The following is a 17,389-nucleotide window of genomic DNA, read 5'->3' on the forward strand; positions in this document are numbered from 1 at the left end:
ATGTGGAATTGTTATGTTGGTTATGGTTGTAAGGTTTTGGTTTGTGGTTGGGTTTGTTGGTTCCCCCACCCAAAGTTTGGGTGGTTTTTCCATCCTGGATTGTAAGTGTTGGAATGTGGATCATATGATTGCCTTTGTTGATTTCCTACATAATTGGCCTCTTCCCAATCACCTCCTTCAGTGCTTTCTTCCTCTTGATCTTGTGTGTGTATCGCAGCCACTTGCTTTGTTTCTAATTTCCTGGTGAGCTCTGCTAGTTGCTTGGCAAACACCTTGTTTTGGGCTAGGATTGTATCAACATGGTTCAGCTCCATGACTCCCTTAGTGTTGTGTCTCTCTGATGCATAGTAGTACTCATTCTCAGCCACTGTCTCAATCACTTCAATGGCTTCTTCCACAGTCTTTTTCCTGTTCAATGAACCTCCTGATGAATAGTCTACAGCCTTCCTTGATTCATAAGAGAGTCCATCATAGAAATATGCAATTGCACCCAGTCATGGAACATGTCTGGTGGGCATTTCCTTGTCAAATCCTTGAATCTCTCCCATGCCTCGTAGAGAGTTTCACCATCTTGTTGTCTAAAAGTCTGAACCTCAGATCGAAGCCTATTGACCTTTTGTGGGGGGTAGAAACGTGCCAGAAACTTGCTTTCCACCTCGTCCCATGTTGTTAGGCTCGTTCCCCTAAGTGAAATGGGACAAAGCAGTATAGGCATCTTCCTGGACTCATTGGACTTCATGTCGCAAATTCTCAGGAATTTTGAGGTGTTGGTGGATCTTCATTAGCACTCCCACCAAATGAACAATGTTCTCCAAATGATATTGCTGTGGTTTGAGCTCAAAATTGTTGGCTGATGGGTGGTTTCTGATGCTGCACCACAATTCCCAGAGGTGGTTATGTATGAACTAAGAACCCTCCTCTCAGGAATGGCATTGTTTCCATCAGCTCTCTCATGGTTGTGAACTTCTCTATCCATGTTGAGATCTAGAGCTTCCTCAAATTGTCCTCAGATTCTCCTTCAGATTCTTCTTCTCCAGTACTCTCTTCCCTCTTGCTTCCTTCTAAGTCTATGAAGGGTCCTCTCTGGTTCGGTATATGGAGGAGTTGATGTCTCTCCTTTGCATGCCCGCCAGTAAACTTGTTAATGGAGTATTTGAGGGAAAATTGTAGACAGATCAGGCAAAAGGCATTCTGCAAGTGCAGAAAAAACCAAGTAACTTGCGTCAAGCAAAAAACTCACAAATAGAGAATGAGAAAACCAATCCCCACAAAGATGGATTGATGTACGAAGAAATTCGGCAATTGAAAGATCGTAGTTCCTAGTTGAGTCGAATCAAGGATTGTTGAGAATTCGGATTAGAATTGGCGGGATAGATGAGAATGCGGAATGTAAAATTGCATGAATTAAAGAGCGAGAAGCTAAATTGCTGAAATTAAAAGGGATGGGGTGATTGCATGAATTTAATTGCAGAATGTAAAGAGAAAGTGGAAATCAGAAATGGGGAATTCATTGGGTTGTAGGAGATATTGAGATCTCCGAATCAAAACATGTTTATCTCTTCCTCAACCAATGCGTTCATTGAATTTTGCTTGGCAATCTTATATGATTGGATCCCAATCCCTTGGTCACCAATTCTCTCTAAAAACAAACAAATTCCCAATCCCTTGGTTTAAATGTTCATAAGAAGAGATGATGCTCGATCACTGATTATACCACACAGTTTCATGAACCACAATTTGGTAGGATTACATGTCACAATATCCATCCAAACCCCAATCCAATTCACTGTGAGAAAGCTTCTCTAGCATGAATCCTCCATTCCTTTCCCAAGGTTCCGAAGGATTCCAATTATGGGTAGTTTCTTTCCCAAGACAACTACCCAATGGAATTAGATCGAGAAGCTTTCTAACAAAATTCAAGAGAAAAGATTGAAGAAGAAGATAACTATTATTGATTCATTGAATTACAATAGAGCTCCCTAACCAATGAAAGGGGGTTTAGTGAGTCATAGCTCTGAATTCAATTACAAAGATATGAAAACTAGCCAAATGAAAAGATCAAAAGTCCTTCCTAACTTAAATTCTATCCTATTTATACACTTTCTATATTGAGCTTCTGTTGTGTTTCTTGGGCTTTGAGGCCTCTCCCTGCTTTCCTTTTGCTTTGGGTTTATGATCCATAATCTTGATGAGGCTGCTGATCCAAATTCTGTAACATTCATTGAGCCAACTTAGTGATAATCAAATAATGACACATGACTCAACAAATTGAAATTTCAGACTCATCAATCCTTCAGGCCCAATCCCATAAACCATGATATTCAATTGGGTTTCATACCAGAGTAAGTTTAAGTTAATGTTTGTGCTCAAATACTAACTTAAACCGCAATATTTTTGGCCCAGAAACCTTTTCCAAGAGTGGCGTTTAAGTTGCAGTTTAAGCTTAAACTGCAGCTTAAACGCCAGACACTTCCAGTGATGCCTTTTGTGGAAGCACGTTTAAGCTTCAGTTTTAGGTTAAACTGAAGCTTAAACGTGGAAATGGAAGAAGGCAGCCCTGGAGGGTCACTTAGTCGAACACGTTAAGCTTCAGTTTAAGGTTAAACTGAAGCTTAAACGTGGAGATAGGAAAGGCAGCCCTGGAGGTCGAACACGTTTAAGCTCCAGTTTAAGGTTAAACTAGAGCTTAAACGTGGAAGAGGGAAAGGCTCCTGGAGGTCGAACACGTTTAAGCTCCAGTTTAAGGTTAAACTGGAGCTTAAACGTGGAATGCTCCTGGTGCCTTTCTTCCTTCGGCGTTTAACTCCAGTTTAAGGTTAAACTGGAGTTAAACGTGAAAATGCTTCTTTGGGAGAGTTTGTGTCGAACACGTTTAAGCTCCAGTTTAAGGTTAACTGGAGCTTAAACGTGGAATGCTCCCATGGTGAATTTCCCACTTCTGGCGTTTAACCTCCAGTTTAAGGTTAAACTGGAGGTTAAACGTGGAAATGCTTCTTTGGTGAGACTTTCATTCTGGCTTTAACCTCCAGTTTAAGGTTAAACTGGAGGTTAAACTTCAGTTCCAGCATTTCTTAGCCTCATGATTCTGGCGTTTAAGCTCCAGTTTAAGCTAAACTGGAACTTAAACTCCACATGTGATATTCAAGCTTCCTTTATTGATTTTGTTGCTTCCTTGCCTAGCCTCTTCTTCCCTGAAATCATCCAAACAATTGCATCAAAGTCTTGCAAAATTTCATGAGAAATCTTCCATTCATAGCATTCAAGTAATATAACTAAAAACTCATGGAATTTGCATCAAAATCATACTGTTTGATGTTCATTGCTTTGTTATTCATTTAACCATTCTTGGTTACTTTAAGCTCAAGAAAATGCATAAAACTACTAAAACTAATAGAAAAATGCTAGTGAAACTAGCCTAAGATGCCTTGGCATCACAACACCAAACTTAATACTTGCTTGTCCCTAAGCAAGTCCTGAGTTATTTGAGAAAAAAGCATGAACAGAAAGCAATCCCATTGGCTATATTAGTAAGCACTTTAAGTTCATCAGAAGGGTTTTATGCAGAAAGTTGCAGCATCACTTTTTCATTCTATCAGGTAAGATTATCACTTTTTCATTGCATCCATCAAACACTGCTATGGCCTCTTGTACTCTTATGTCCTTGGCACTTTTCTCTTCTTTGTTTTTCTTTTCTTTTTCTTAGAGCTTCTTTGCTCCTTGTTTGCTTAGTGTCATGTGTTGCACCAGCCTTTGGCATTTTCTTTTTCTTATCAGTGCACTACACATATCCACTCCAGGCATTTTAGTTCACATTTCTTCTTGAGACATTGGTGCCCAGCACCTCTTTGTGTGACTAAATGTTTTGTATTTAGGTTGCTCTTGATAATGGACTTTTGGTTGATATCCCGGGTTAGTTAACCCAAGTTACCAAGTGTTGAAACACTCCTCAGAACCTATTCATCCAAGCATATCCTTAATACATAAACACCACAGGCATTTGTCTCAGAAGTTCAAACCATTGGTGCCTAGCTTATTTTCTCAATTTTTTTGCTTTTTGGTTGCCCTTTTCAGTGGCTTTTTCTTCTTCTTTTTCTTTCTTTTCATGGCCAAAGAATTTATTCATCAAGATCCATAGACAGTTTTCAATTTCTACACAAAAAAATGATAATTCTACACTCTATTCCAGTGATCTGACTTAAACAATCAAGCATGCATACCACCACTTAATTCTACTTGATTTGTCACTAATTGAGCCAAGTTACTTTTGTTCAAACTTTTCTTTTATTTTGGAAACAGAACAAGCATGGCAAGCATTTGATTAAGAAGGTGAAGTTATATCCAACATCAGGCATTCACTTTATTCAAAGCAATAAACAGACACTCATACTAAAAACTCCACATAACACTTAAATGGCTTATGATGAAAGAAAGCTCATAAAGACAATTCACCAATTATCATTTGATTATTAAGGAACGAGACCACCTCTTATTTATTGCTTGGTTCTTCTTAATTCTTGGGATCCTGCTTCTTCTTGCTTCCTGCCTCTTTTTGACCACTTGTACTTCCTTTGTCTTTTCTTATGAGCTTTTTCCAGAATCCAGCCTTTTTCATTGTTTCTTCCACTCCTTTTTCAAGGATCATTGCCTTGTTTATTTCTCCTTCTTTCCTCCCTTTGAAATACTCATCAAAAGCTGGGAATGCTGGGTCCATCTTGTGTAGATGTTCCCCTATGTAGTTAAGCTTGATTTGAGAACTGATGTTGTAATCAGCTTGAACTGAGTATCTTGCATTCTGTAAAGTGGTGGCTTCCTTGATTGCCAAGACATTGGCATCTTGGTGTTGGCATATGTGGCTGAAGGATTCCTGTAATTGTAAATTCTGTTCCCTTTGCAATCTAAGAATCTTGATTCAAAGTTCCTTTGCATATCCATCATTTTCAGGTGAAAGTCCTCTTGTCTCTCCTGAGACCTCATGTATTGTTGAGACATTCCTTCTATGATTTCCTGCATTCTGCTCATATTCATGGGATCTCTGGGAATTTGTTGCCTTCTTTCTGGAATTCCTTGCTCTTCTTGCTCTTCTTCTCCTTCTTCTCCTTCTTGTCCTTCTTGCTCTGCTTCTGCTTGTTGCTCTTCTTCATTTCTTCTTTTTGTATGTCTTGGAGCAGTTGGGCCAAGAGTCATTCTGTACGCAGTTATGGCCATTCCAGGATATAGCCAATTAGGTCTTTCATCTTCAAGTGGTACTTGGGCATCGATGCATAGTCTAATGATGGTGCTAGGGAAGTGGAGCCAGGATTCAGGGTCACTTTTCTCACTAAACTCTTGTATCTGTTCAGCAATGAGTTTATGAACTTTGATCTCCCCTCCCACCATAATGCAATGTAGCAAGATGGCTCTTTTAGGGACTATTTCTGAAGAGTTTGCAGTGGGTAGGATGGATCTCCTAACTATTGCATACCACCCTTTAGCTTCGGTGTTAGGTCTCCCCTTCTCAAGACTCTTGGAGCCCCTCTTGTTTTTCTCACCCATTCAGCTCTGATGGCCAAAGGTTTCAGCAATAGTTGTATAGTCAGGTTCTCCTATCATCCTTTCTCAATAACTTGCTTGGCTGAAATGTATGTTTTTCAGTCCAAGAGTTCTCATGATTGCTTTGGGCTGAAGTCAACTTCCACCCCTCTCACATAGCTTTTGTATGTGGGTTTCTTGGTTGAATCTCCCTCACTGCATTTGCATAAACTCCTTCACCAAGTTGATGTTGATTTTAGTGATTGGCTTAGTCAGGAGCTCCCACTTCCTCTTTTTGATCTTTTCCCAAACACCAGGGAACTCATCCTTTTCAAGGTCAAAGGGAACCTCGGCTAGTACTTTTAGGTCTCATCCATTCGGCTTGAATCTCATGGAAAACTGATTTGTATCTCCATGCATCGAATTCCCTGTTCTCCTCCATTGGCTGCTTGTCTTTTCTTCTTTTGTGGCTAGATGAAGCTGCCATTGGTTCTTTAGTTTTGGGTAAGTGACAAGCTAAAGTTGACAAGGTGAAGGAAGAAGTGTTGTTGGAAGTGTGGTGAGGTTGTTTTCGGCAAGAGATAGTTATGCTATGATGAACAAATGTGCATGAAGGAGATTTGGTGGTGTTGAACTCGTTCCCCAAGTGGTTCTTTATAGTGCCCGTGAGTGAAAAATGGACGGCTAGGGTGGTTTGTGAAGGGTGGCTTGATGGTAAATATATGAATTAGGGAGAAGGACGAATTGCTTTTCATTTTCTTGGAAGTATTCCGGGTGCATTAGGTTGTACATGTAGCTATCTTTTCTTGCAGAACTTCCTTTTCCCATGTGTTAGTTTCAAAGACTTGTGAACTTTCTTTTTGACCAAGCATCGTACCTCCCTTTGTCTTTTTCCTCCATTTTTGTCTTTTCTTTTGTACCTGCACAACAAACAAGTTTGCTATCATTTTTCGGTCCATGTGAATGATGAATAGTACTTGCACATGTAAATCAATGATTGACTTCATGAGCTTATAGCCGTGACTTTTGTATGTATGCACACTTATTACTGGACACCAAACTTAGTGTTTGGTAAAGTCTCCTGATGACATGAAATCCATATTGGTTGTCCTTAATGAATGTGCATAATTCTAATAAATCATAGTCACTTTGGCTCTTTGATTCTAAACAAATTTACTACCCTAAGTGATTGAAACCAAAGTATTAAAACATGCGAATGGTATACTTGTCATGAATTTCGAAATCCAGAGGAACTTCTTGCTTTTCATGAACCGTGTTCAAAGAGGAACACCAAACTTAATGTTTGGTTGTGCATTTTGAATGAAAAATTGAATGCATTTTGAATAAAATTTGGGGTGCCTTCAGGCACACCAAACTTAGAGACAAATTGTATTTTACATGCAATGTTTAGTGCACTCTTTCAGCAGTTGTCCTGAGGATTCAAGTTCATGCATAAGAAACCATGCTTTATTAAATGCCACAAACAAAAAAAGTAAGGATATTAAAACATGGGTTGCCTCCCATGAAGCGCTTCTTTAACGTCACTAGCTTGACGGTTGTCCCTTGTTAGGGTGGATTGTAGTGCTTGACGTCTTCTCCTCTCACTATGAAAACGTCCCCACTTGATTCCTTCATGATTTCTAAATGTTCCATAGAAAGAACTTTCCTGATTGTGAACACTTGAGGGAGCTGGGAAGGAATGGTTTTGAGGCCAGGTGGAATTGGCAGATAATGGCTTGATATCACTTTATCTCCCGGAGAGAAACCTTCAGTGGGAATTTTCTTGTTTCTCCACCCTCTTGGCAATTTCTTTACAATTCTTCCCTTTCTCCTGAGGATTTCTTCATTGACCCTTATGCATGAGGATCCTTCTGATCTGTTTCCATTGATTCTTGTGGCTTTAACTCTTGCAATTCTCGTTTGCCTTCCAAGGACTGTTTTAGAGTTTCAGTTGCTGGCTTGCTTTCCTCCAAACATAGATGGCTACTATCATCCTTAGGCTTTTCCGATTCTGGTTCAGGCTCAGATGTAGGTTTGAAAAGTTTGAAAATGAGCTGTTCATCACGTATTCTCAGAATTAGCTCTCCTTGTTCTACATCTATGATCGCTCTGGTAGTGGCTAGAAATGGCCTGCCCAGAATGATAGGGTGTAGGTAGCTTTCCTCCATGTCCAAAATGACGAAGTCTGTGGGGAAGTAATAATCTCCCACTCTAACCAGCACATTCTCAACTACCCCTTCAGCTTGCTTCTGAGTTTTGTCAGCTAGTTGTATGATTACATCAGTGGATCTCACCTCATTCAGTTGTAGCCTCTTCATGAGAGTTAGAGGCATCACATTTATGCTAGCTCCTAGATCACAGAATCCTCTATCAATTTTTGTTCCCCCTATGATGCAGGGGATATGAAAACTTCCTGGGTCTGTTTTCTTAGAAACTGTGTCCTTCTTGATGAGGGCACTGCATTCTTTGTTCATTGTTACCGTTTGTCCTCCCTTCAAAACTCTTTTCTTGCTCAACAATTCTTTTAAATACTTGATATGTGTAGGCATTTGCTGGAGAATCTCAAGAAAGGGAATATTAATATGGAGAGACTTAAATGTCTCTAAAAACCTTGAATAGGTTTTCCCTTTTTCTCCTCCTCCTAACCTCTGAGGAAATGGTGCTTTTGGTTGATATGCTTCTATCATGCCTTTTTGCAGTTCCTTGGCTTGCTCAGTTTCACTTTCCTGCTTAGCTTCTTCCACACTTTCCTTCAAGATTTCTGGCTCCTGTTTTGAGGGTCTGATTCCTTCTTCTTCTGAGATTTCCTTCAATATAGTGATGGCTTTGCAGTCTTCCCATCTCACTCCCTTTTGTTCCCCTTTAGGATTCTTTTCCGTGTCACTAGGGAACACTGCTGTGGACTTGGGGGCTTGTTGGGATAGCTCTCCTACTTGAGACTCCATCCTCTTTAGTCTTTCACCATGGTCCCTTAAGGTAGATCTCACCTCATCCCTAAAGCTTTTCAACTCACTTACGTCCTGACCCATGTTTGCCAGCCTTCCTTCTATCCTGTTTAATTGATCTTGAAATTGTTGGTTCGGATTAGGTTGGGTAGGTTGATTATTTTGGCCATGATATGATGGTTGGGAGTAAGTGTTTTGTGTGGCTTGGTATGATCTTTGGTTGGAGTTTTGGTATGTGGACTTGTTATGTTGGTTTTGCTGGTTTCCCCACCCAAAGTTTGGGTGGTTTTTCCACCCTGGGTTGTAAGTGTTGGAATGTGGATCATATGGTTGCCTTTGTTGATTTCCTACATAATTGGCCTCTTCCCAATCACCTCCTTCAGTGCTTTCTTCCTCTTGATCTTGTGTGTGTATCGCAGCCACTTGCTTTGTTTCTAATTTCCTGGTGAGCTCTGCTAGTTGCTTGGCAAACACCTTGTTTTGGGCTAGGATTGTATCAACATGGTTCAGCTCCATGACTCCCTTAGTGTTGTGTCTCTCTGATGCATAGTAGTACTCATTCTCAGCCACTGTCTCAATCACTTCAATGGCTTCTTCCACAGTCTTTTTCTTGTTCAATGAACCTCCTGATGAATGGTCTACAGCCTTCCTTGATTCATAAGAGAGTCCATCATAGAAAATATGCAATTGCACCCAGTCATGGAACATGTCTGGTGGGCATTTCCTTGTCAAATCCTTGAATCTCTCCCATGCCTCGTAGAGAGTTTCACCATCTTGTTGTCTAAAAGTCTGAACCTCAGATCGAAGCCTATTGACCTTTTGTGGGGGGTAGAAACGTGCCAGAAACTTGCTTTCCACCTCGTCCCATGTTGTTAGGCTCCCCCTTGGGAATGATTCCAGCCACTTAGCTGCCTTGTCCCTAAGTGAAAATGGGAACAAAAGCAGTTTATAGGCATCTTCCTGGACTCCATTGGACTTCACAGTGTCGCAAATTCTCAGGAATTTTGTGAGGTGTTGGTTTGGATCTTCATTAGCACTCCCACCAAATGAACAATGATTCTCCACAAGTGATATTAGCTGTAGTTTGAGCTCAAAATTGTTGGCCTGAATGGGTGGTTTCTGAATGCTGCTACCACAATTCCCAGAGGTTGGGTTTATGTATGAACTAAGAACCCTCCTCTCAGGAATGGCATTGTTTCCATCAGCTCTCTCATGGTTGTGAACTTCTCTATCCATGTTGAGATCTAGAGCTTCCTCAAAATTGTCCTCAGATTCTCCTTCAGATTCTTCTTCTCCCAGTACTCTCTTCCCTCTTGCTTCCCTTCTAAGTCTATGAAGGGTCCTCTCTGGTTCGGTATATGGAGGAGTTGATGTCTCTCCTCTCCTACCTGTCATACAAGAACACCGCACAGGCAACAAACAATTGAAATACTCTTGGTTAATGGAAGAGTATGGTTAGAGTAGTTGAGGAATTAATTCAAATAGTTAGTGAGTCAGTGAGTTAGTTGCTTGAATTTAAAGCATAAAGAAAGAAACCATGTAACAGAGTGCAGAAATTACAATTCAACAAGTAACTTGAACTGAATTAACAAAGCAAGAAAAATGCTCAATCTAGTTAACTTCCAATTTGAGAATTGTCAATCGAAAACCAATCCCCGGCAACGGCGCCATAAACTTGATGCGCATAAACTTGTTATGCCACGATTTAGGAAATTGCACGATCGGCAAAATTCCTTCCGGCAAGTGCACCGGTTATCGTCAAGTAAAAACTCACAATAGAGTGAGGTCGAATCCCACAAGGATTGGTTGAGTGAGCAATTCGGATTAGAAGTGTGTTCTAGTTGAGCGGAATCAAAATTTAGATGAGAATTGCGGAATGTAAAATTGGCGGAACGTAAATGACAAGAAATTGAAATGGCGGAATCTTAAATTGCATGAAGTAAAGAGCAGAAGCTAAATTGCTGAAATTAAAAGGGAATGGGGGTGATTGCATGAATTTAATTGCAGAATGTAAAGAGAAAGTGGAAATCAGAAATGGGGAATTCATTGGGTTATAGGAGATATTAAGATCTCCGAATCAAAACATGTTTATCTCTTCCTCAACCAATGCGTTCATTGAATTTTGCTTGGTAATCTTATATGATTGGATCCCAATCCCTTGGCTCACCAATTCTCTCTAAAAACAAACAAATTCCCAATCCCTTGGTTTAAATGTTCATAAGAAGAGATGATGCTCGATCACTGATTATACCACACAGTTTCATGAACCACAATTTGGTAGGATTACATGTCACAATATCCATCCAAACCCCAATCCAATTCACTGTGAGAAAGCTTCTCTAGCATGAATCCTCCATTCCTTTCCCAAGGTTCCGAAGGATTCCAATTATGGGTAGTTTCTTTCCCAAGACAACTACCCAATGGAATTAGATCGAGAAGCTTTCTAACAAAATTCAAGAGAAAAGATTGAAGAAGAAGATAAACTATTATTGATTCATTGAATTACAATAGAGCTCCCTAACCCAATGAAAGGGGGTTTAGTGAGTCATAGCTCTGAATTCAATTACAAAGATATGAAAACTAGCCAAATGAAAAGATAAAAGTCCTTCCTAACTTAAATTCTATCCTATTTATACACTTTCTATATTGAGCTTCTGTTGTGTTTCTTGGGCTTTGAGGCCTCTCCCTGCTTTCCTTTTGCCTTGGGTTTATGATCCATAATCTTGATGAGGCTGCTGATCCAAATTCTGTAACATTCATTGAGCCAACTTAGTGATAATCAAATAATGACACATGACTCAACAAATTGAAATTTCAGACTCATCAATCCTTCAGGCCCAATCCCATAAACCATGATATTCAATTGGGTTTCATACCAGAGTAAGTTTAAGTTAATGTTTGTGCTCAAATACTAACTTAAACCGCAATATTTTTGGCCCAGAAACCTTTTCCAAGAGTGGCGTTTAAGTTGCAGTTTAAGCTTAAACTGCAGCTTAAACGCCAGACACTTCCAGTGATGCCTTTTGTGGAAGCACGTTTAAGCTTCAGTTTTAGGTTAAACTGAAGCTTAAACGTGGAAATGGAAGAAGGCAGCCCTGGAGGGTCACTTAGTCGAACACGTTTAAGCTTCAGTTTAAGGTTAAACTGAAGCTTAAACGTGGAGATAGGAAAGGCAGCCCTGGAGGTCGAACACGTTTAAGCTCCAGTTTAAGGTTAAACTGGAGCTTAAACGTGGAAATAGAGAAAGCCATCCTGGAGGTCGAACACGTTTAAGCTCCAGTTTAAGGTTAAACTGGAGCTTAAACGTGGAAGCTGAGAAAGGTAGCCCTGGAGGTGTCGAACACGTTTAAGCTCCAGTTTAAGGTTAAACTGGAGCTTAAACGTGGGAATGGAGAAAGCAACCCTGGAGGAGAAAACTTGGTCGAACACGTTTAAGCTCCAGTTTAAGGTTAAACTGGAGCTTAAACGTGGAATTGCTCCCATGGTGAATTTCCCACTTCTGGCATTTAACCTCCAGTTTAAGGTTAAACTGGAGGTTAAACGTGGAAATGCTTCTTTGGTGAGACTTTCATTCTGGCGTTTAACCTCCAGTTTAAGGTTAAACTGGAGGTTAAACTTCAGTTCCAGCATTTCTTAGCCTTCATGATTCTGGCGTTTAAGCTCCAGTTTAAGCTTAAACTGGAACTTAAACTCCACATGTGATATTCAAGCTTCCTTTATTGATTTTGTTGCTTCCTTGCCTAGCCTCTTCTTCCCTGAAATCATCCAAACAATTGCATCAAAGTCTTGCAAAATTTCATGAGAAATCTTCCATTCATAGCATTCAAGTAATATAACTAAAAACTCATGGAATTTGCATCAAAATCATACTGTTTGGATGGTTCATTGCTTTGTTATTCATTTAACCATTCTTGGTTACTTTAAGCTCAAGAAAATGCATAAAACTACTAAAACTAACAGAAAAATGCTAGTGAAACTAGCCTAAGATGCCTTGGCATCACAACACCAAACTTAATACTTGCTTGTCCCTAAGCAAGTCCTGAGTTATTTGAGAAAAAAGCATGAACAGAAAGCAATCCCATTGGCTATATTAGTAAGCACTTTAAGTTCATCAGAAGGGTTTTATGCAGAAAGTTGCAGCATCACTTTTCATTCTTATCAGGTAAGATTATCACTTTTTCATTGCATCCATCAAACACTACTATGGCCTCTTGTGACTCTTATGTCCTTGGCACTTTTCTCTTCTTTGTTTTTCTTTTCTTTTTCTTAGAGCTTCTTTGCTCCTTGTTTGCTTAGTGTCATGTGTTGCACCAGCCTTTGGCATTTTCTTTTTCTTATCAGTGCACTACACATATCCACTCCAGGCATTTTAGTTCACATTTCTTCTTGAGACATTGGTGCCCAGCACCTCTTTGTGTGACTAAATGTTTTGTATTTAGGTTGCTCTTGATAATGGACTTTTGGTTGATAATCCCGGGTTAGTTAACCCAAGTTACCAAGTGTTGAAACACTCCTCAGAACCTATTCATCCAAGCATATCCTTAATACATAAACACCACAGGCATTTGTCTCAGAAGTTCAAACCATTGGTGCCTAGCTTATTTTCTCAATTTTTTTGCTTTTTGGTTGCCCCTTTTCAGTGGCTTTTTCTTCTTCTTTTTCTTTCTTCTTCATGGCCAAAGACAGTATCACAACTCCTTTAGAAAAAGAGGTCACCGAGGGCAAGGCAACCTCAAAAGAAACAAAGAAGAAGGTACCAAGGAGGTGGAGGAACAAGAAGATCCCTACCGAAGACTTCTCTCCAGGGGATAGAATTGTCTCAGCTTACTTCCCAGATATTCCCCCTAATCTCCCCACTGTACCATCTCAGCTACCTAAGGTATTCACTATCAATAGAGTTCTTTCCCTGGAACATATAGAAATCATTGATCCAACCAATGGATATAAGTCCACAGCAAGAGGGGAGGACTTTAAGCACTACCAACCACCCTGATGAGGGAAAAACGTCAAGCTAATGACGCTAAAGAAGCGCTTCATGGGAGGCAACCCATGTTTTATATGTTTTTAGAAAATAGTGAAAAAAGCAATGTTTATGAATTTCAACCAAAACTTGACAAATACATGGTGAAATCTTTATCATGTAGTATATAGTGAAGAACAAGTTTGGTGTTCAAAACAGAACTCTTGGAGCTTTGAACAAAACCTTTCATCACAGTGCTCCAAACTAAGTTTGGTGTCACCCCATGGTGCCATCAATCTGCCTATAAGGATACACAAGTAGTTAGTTAGTTGAAATTCATAAATAAACAAACTCTTTTTCTTCTCTTTATTATTCTAGCCGTAGAGTTTGATTTTTATGATATTAATTTTCTTATTTTAAATCTTTATAGGAAAAAGGAAAAGAGCATTGAAGGGGATTGATTGGACAATTAAATAGGGGGAGATTCCGCCACTTAACGAAGAACAATACACACATGTCTCAAGAAGGAACGCATGGGGAAACGTTGCCATGCAACATTGGAGAAGGAAGACCCTTGAAGACCGAACCAATCACTCTCATTAAGTGATGATCCTTGTCCTTCCTTCATACACAACCCCAACCGTCCATCAAGCAACAATCCTTGCAATCCACACCTTCCATCCACTCATGATCTCCCTATATAAGTGAACCTTAGTGCATGCTCATTCCTCACACTCAAATTTCTACTCTCCACACTTCATACTTTCGGCTTGCTCAACCCCCTTCATCACACTCTGTCCTAGCCAACCTATTCCTTATCTATCCGTATCCTCCAACCCCCCCCTCAAAACAGCAACTCAATTTATGGCATCATCAAGCTCAAAGAGGCAAAAGAGGAAGGAACCCATAGAGAGTGTTCCTTTCGATGAGAAGAGATTCAAAACTGCCTTTCATGAACGTGAATTCGAACGGATAAGAGCCAGAAAGATATTGCCAGAGTTAATCTTCCAAATCAATGCAAATGAGTCACCATAAATTCTGGAGAAAATCGAACAGAGGGGGTGGCAATTGCTCACAAGTCCAGAGGCTAATCAACATCCAAGCACATCAAGGGGCACACATACATGAGATGCATCGAAGACAAATAGAACTGGCAGAACTATTGGACGAGCAAAGGGCATTCGCAGAAGGAGTTTACATGAGCGAGACAGGACATCACATAAACACTCAAGCCAGGCTCGGCTACTTAGTGGGACAGCTGCCAATACTGCATCCAGGAATAGCCAGGTATGAAGAAATGAAGGATGAATTAGCACGAGAGGAAAGACAAAGGGTGGAAGAGAGTCATGAGTCAGTGAGAAAGGCACTTGAGGATTGGAAGCAGGCAAGATTGGCACGGATACGAGGAAACGCAAGAGGAAACAAGGAGGACAAGCAAGGAAAAGAGCATGGACATCCACAACATTAAAAGGTGGTGGAGTTCCTTCTTTATTCCAACTTTCTCTGTGTTTTAAATAAGGAAGATCTTGTATGAAATAGAACTTGCTTCCATGTTATGTTTAAATCTTTTTAAATTCTGTCTTTTAAGTTTTCTTTCTGAATAGGTGTATGTGTGCTAGTCTTTATGTCACTGCATCTTACTTTACTTACTTGTATGCTTGTCCCATTAAATCAAATGAAGAGAGAATGTTTATGTGTCAAAAGGCCAGAGTAGAGTTCATACTATGGAGTACATTCATGAGTTTGTGGTATGATCATAAGTTAGCTAAGTTGGTTCAACCATAAGGTGGGATGACAACTATCTGGCCTGAATACTTTGCTTTGAATATACTCATGAGACTAAGTATATGACAAGATCCTAATAAGAGAAAGAGAAAAGAATAATGAAGGTGGAAAAACAAAAGAAAAAGAGTAAGCAATAAGGCTAGGCACCAATGGTTTTGATCTTAAGATATGTGTCTGTGGTGTTCCTGTGTGAGGGATCTACTTGGATGAATAAGCTCTTAGGGGTGCTTTATCACTTGGTAACTTGGGTTAACTAACCCGGGATTATCAGCTGAAAGTCCATTATCAAGAGTAACCCTCACCACAGAGCATTTAGTAACCCAAAGAGGTGCTGGACACCAAGGTCTCAAGAAGGAAAATCCAAGGTCTCAAGAAGGAAAATAAATGAACTATATGCTTGTGGTGTGTATGTATAGGGGAGAGACTTGAGGGAGTAAGTCCTTAGGGGTGCTTCAACACCTAGCATCTTGAACCAACTGGTTCGGGAGTGTTGGCTGAAAGCTTATCTTAAAAATTTGCCCCCTTACAGAGCACTTAGCCTAAGAACACCAATAAGCTCTGAAATGACAATAAAGGGATCAATGAAGAAAAGTCCCATGGGATGTAAGCAAGGTGAGTGTTTTAGGACATGATAAAGGTCTGAAAGCTAGTAAAGGAATGAACCTAAGTTGCTATGCATGAAACCACCATAAAATCAGTGATATGACTTCCACAAGAATGACTCATTGCTCTTGGCATCCCATTCATCATTCTCTTGTTCCAGTACTTGCTTAGGGACAAGCAAGCTTTAAGTTTGGTGTTGTGATGCCAGGGCATCTTGGCCAGTTTCACTGACCTTTTCTTTACTGTTTTTAGGATAGTTTCATGCATTCTCTTAGGAAATAAGCTAGTTTTGGGTAGATATTCACTTACACCTTGATTCAAGCATACATTGTGCATTTTACATTATTTCATGAGGATTTTGCATGAGTTTAGTGACAAATTGTATGCTGCATTACCCATAACTTGTACTAGAACTTTGATGCACTCTATTGCTTGATTTCAGGACCAAAGGAAGCAAGGAATGGGAGGTAACTTGCAAAGTTAACGAGAAAAGTGATTGCCAATAACGCTCTCGAAGCCATCAATGACCACGTTAAGAGTCACGTTAACTAAGTTAACGTGAACTCTAATGTGGAGAGGGGAAGTTGAGCCAACGTTAGTGACACTTAACATTGTCACTAACGTTGGCAAATGCTCACAACTGGCCACGTTAGAGTCCACGTTAACTTAGTTAAGGTGGCCTCTAACGTTAGAAGGGGGAAGAAACGCCAACGTTAGTGACATTCAACATTGTCACTAACGTTGTCCTAAGGAGAAACATACCACGTTAACTCCCATGTTAACTTGGTTAACGAGGGAGCTAACGTAAGAAGCAAGAGTGGTCGACAATGTTAGTGACACCCAACATTGTCACTAACGTTGGAAGCAACCACACAACCCCCCAAGGAGCCACGTTAACTTCCACATTAACTTAGTTAACGTGGAAGCTAACGTTGATGAGTGAAAGAAACGCCAACGTTAGTAACATTCAACATTGTCACTAACGTTGGGGATGGCTAAGCATGGCCACGTTAGAAGCCACGTTAACCTAGTTAACGTGGACTCTAACGTGAGACATAGGGGCACCTTGGAACATTAGTGACAATGTTGAGTGTCACTAACGTTCTCGAAGGATGGCAAGCCCACGTTAAACAGCCACGTTAACTAAGTTAACGTGGGCTCTAACGTGGGAACAAAGGGGGCTTTTCAAAGTTATTGGGAATGTTAAGTTTCAATAACGTGTGCGAAGGACTTAGAGGCAACGATAGTGGCAACGTTTGTGCCACTAACGTTGAAGTTAACGTGGCTTTTACTTAGGAACGTTAGTGAGAAAGTTGATTGTCACTAATGTTCTCGAACTCATATTTTCACTAAACGTTAACACCCCTAACGTCCTAAGCTAAAGTCTCTGCCCACTTCACACTTTCTCTCTGCAAGGAAAGCCAAGCCCAAACGAAGAAGAAAACTGCTTCAAACTCAAGATCCAAAGGCCCAAGACTTGAAGAGCCAACTAGAAGCAGAGAGAAGTAGTATATATAGGAGTAACTTTGAATTGTTAGAGAGTTCTGAAAAGTTGGAAAAGAGAATTACTCTCTGTATTTTACCTTCT

At 40.2% G+C, this 17,389-nt stretch overlaps 2 non-coding genes across 2 annotated transcripts; both read left to right on the top strand.

The window, feature by feature from the left end:
• Window positions 1-503: 503 nt before the first annotated feature.
• On the top strand, window positions 504-607 carry LOC112773882 (small nucleolar RNA R71). The gene has a single exon (XR_003188406.1). It is a non-coding gene; the product is annotated as a small nucleolar RNA R71 (small nucleolar RNA).
• Window positions 608-9,159: 8,552 nt separating this feature from the next.
• LOC112773893 (small nucleolar RNA R71) lies at window positions 9,160-9,263 on the top strand. Its single transcript, XR_003188417.1, has one exon. It is a non-coding gene; the product is annotated as a small nucleolar RNA R71 (small nucleolar RNA).
• Window positions 9,264-17,389: the final 8,126 nt, after the last annotated feature.

This window comes from Arachis hypogaea, chromosome 18 (assembly GCF_003086295.3).
Source record: "Arachis hypogaea cultivar Tifrunner chromosome 18, arahy.Tifrunner.gnm2.J5K5, whole genome shotgun sequence".
Lineage (NCBI taxonomy): Eukaryota > Viridiplantae > Streptophyta > Magnoliopsida > Fabales > Fabaceae > Arachis > Arachis hypogaea.